The following is a 3,210-nucleotide window of genomic DNA, read 5'->3' on the forward strand; positions in this document are numbered from 1 at the left end:
GACCCTGTCTCTACTGAAAATACAAAATTAGCTGGGCGTGGTGGCACATGTCTGTAATCCCAGCACTTTGAGAGGCTGAGGCGGGTGGATCATCTGAGGTCGAGTTCAAGACCAGCATGACCAACATGGTGAAGCCCCGACTCCACTAAAAATATGAAATTAGCTGGGCGTGGTGGTGACACCTGCAGTTCCAGCTACTTGGGAGGCTGAGGCAGGAGAATCGCTTGAACCCAGCAGAAGTTTCAGTGAGTTGAGATTGTGCCAGTGCATTCCGACCTGGGCAATGGAGCCAGACTTCATCTCTCAATGAATAAATAGTCGGGCATGCTGGTGCGCACCTGCAGTTCCAGCTACTTTAGGAGGCAGAGGCGGGAGGATTGTTTCAGCCTGGGATGTCAAGGCTGCAGTGAGCCGTGATCCCAACACTGCACTCCAGCCTGGGTGACAGAGTGAGACCCTGTATCTAAAAAAAAAGAAAAAATTACAGTTTTTCGTTTCTTTTTTTTTTTCTTTTGAGACAGAGTTTCTTGTTGCCCAGGCTGGAGTGCAATGGCACCATCTTGGCTCACTGCAAATTCCGCCTCCCGAGTTCAAGCAATCCTCCTGCCTCAGCCTCCCAAGTAGCTGGAATTACAGGCACGAGCCACCGTGCCCGGCTAATTTTGTATTTTCAGTAGAGACAGGGTTCCACCATGTTGGTCAGGCTAGTCTCAAACTCCTGACCTCAAGTGATCCACCCACAAAAGCCTCCCAAAGTGCTGGGATTACAGGAATGAGACACTGCGCCTGTCCGAAAATGCCAGTTTTTCTTTTTTTTTTTAGAGACAGTTTCGCTCTTCAGCCAGCCTGGAGTGCAATGGTGCAGTCTCAGCTCACTACAACCTCCGCCTCCTGGGTTCAAGCAATTCTTCCACCTCATTCTCCCAAATAGCTGGGATTACAGGCATGTACCACCATGCCCGGCTAATTTTTGTATTTTTAGTAGAGATGGGGTTTCACGATGTTGCCCAGGCTGGTCTTGACCTCCTGGACTCAAGCAATCCTCCCAACTCACCCTTCTCTTTTAAATTTTGAAGCCCTCAAAATCACCTTTGGGGACAGGCACAGACCATAGGCTGCTTCTGTGATTCTGTTTTTTTTTTTCCTCTTGGGCATTGTCCTTAACCTTGGCAAAGTAAACTCCTAAATTGGTTGAGTAAACTCCTAAATTGATTGAGACCTGTCTCAGATGCTTTCTGGTTTACACTACTACAAGCGATTTTACTTCAGAAAAGGTTTTTTTATTTGTGGCTGGTAATGTAGAAATACTATTGATTTTTGCATATATTCCTTGATTCCAGTTGATGCAGCTTTGATGACTGGAGGAACACCAGGGTTTTTGTTTTGTACTGATAGGATTAATGACACCAACACACATGGAGTGGTTTTTTGTTTGTTTTTAGTTTGTTTTTTTGAGACAGAGTTTTCACTCTTGTTACCCAGGCTGGAATGCAATGGCACGATCTCAGCTCACTGCAACCTCCGCCTCCTGGTTTCAAGCAATTCTTCTGCCTCAGCCTCCTGAGTAGCTGGGATTACAGGCGTGTGCCACCACACCTGGCTAATATTTGTATTTTTAGTAGAGATGGAGTTTCACCATGTTGGTCAGGCTGGTGGAGTGGTTTTAAGGAGCAAAAGGTGTAATAGGCAAGAAAGAAAAATAAATACAGGAGACAGAGAGGAGAGAGAGAAAAAAAGAGAAAGAAAAAAGAAGAGAGAAAAAGTTTCTCCGTACAGGGACAGAGGGAGGGGAATTTGAATAACTAGAATCCGTGTGTGAGTCAGAAAAGTGGTTGCTTTTATTGGGATGCTGGAGGAGAAGGTGTTTGATTTGCATAAGGCCCAGGGGATTGGTTTGATCAGGTGTGTTATTTACCTAGCCAGCAAAAACTGGCCCTTTTACTTTAGCCCTTTAATATGCAAATGCACATTGCCATGTTTTGAACACATGGTGTTATTTGGAGGTGGTCATGACACTTGATACACCTGGTGACAAGGAGATGATGGTGGAAATTGCCATATTGAGTGAACCCAGTTTTTAATGGCTGGTATTTGCATATTAAAGGTTGCTGGCCAGGCCCTTTAAGCTGCCCCCCCCCTTTTTTTTTTATTAGAAAAGAGATGGTTTTGGGGTTGTTTTTTATTACAGGAAAATTTTTACCAAGAACCTTTACCTTTATTATTTGCCTAAAAGTTATTTTTAATAACCTCTGTATTACAATGACCTTGCTCAATTCACCTAAGTTTCTCGAGTATCTACAAATAATGACTGTAAAAGTTAAAGAAAGAGGGACAAAACATGAAAAGTGGCTCAACAGTCAAAGACAGATTTATTTTGGAGAATAAACCTGAGAGGGGCTTCTGGCTGATTTCGGTCAGGGGCGCGCTCTATTACAAACTAAGAGTATTTATTGGTTTTTTAGGGTGAGAGGGCTTATCACTAGCTTGGAATGTTTCTGTGTGGGGGAGAAGTTTATGGTGGGGTTGGAAGTCTGGTCCCAGGGGAGGTTATCTTGGGGCTAATGTCTCTCTGGCCAGAGGGGAGGTTATCTCGGGGCTGGCATGTCTCCAGTCAGGGAGGGGTTTAGAATGTTTCTGGTCGGAGAGATTATTTGCAGTTTATGGTCATGCTGACCTTAGCCATTAGGCTGATGCCCTTTGGATTTAGGCAGTTTTTGATCAAGGTGAACTTTAAAATGACGGTGCTTGTCCAAGATGGCGATGTTCCTGCTCTGTCAATGAAAGTTTCATGTCCTCCTTTCCAATCTTTATGGGTTTTGTTTTTCTCACCTTATTACATTGGCTAAGACTTCCCCTATACTACTGAAAGGAAATAATGAAATAATTCTTAGCTTGGTTTCCATCTTAAAAGGGAGGCTTTTTGTGTTGTGCCTTTAAGCATGACACCGTAGGTTTTTGTAGCTGCAGTTTATGAGATTAAGGAAGTTTCCTTTCATTCCCAGTTGCCGAAAATTTTTATTGTAACTGAATGTTGGCGAATTCTATCAAATGCTTCTCTGCATCTACTGAGATGGTGAGTGACTTTTCTTCTTTTTTCTGTGAGTGTGGTGAATTGTGTTGCTTGATTTTCTTTTTTCTTTTCTTTGTTTTGTGACAGGGTCTGGCCCTGTCATCCAGGCTGTGGGGCAGTGGCGTGATCTTGGCTCACTG

Source organism: Rhinopithecus bieti, unplaced genomic scaffold (genome assembly GCF_001698545.2).
Source record: "Rhinopithecus bieti isolate Rb0 unplaced genomic scaffold, ASM169854v2 scaffold_82929, whole genome shotgun sequence".
Lineage (NCBI taxonomy): Eukaryota > Metazoa > Chordata > Mammalia > Primates > Cercopithecidae > Rhinopithecus > Rhinopithecus bieti.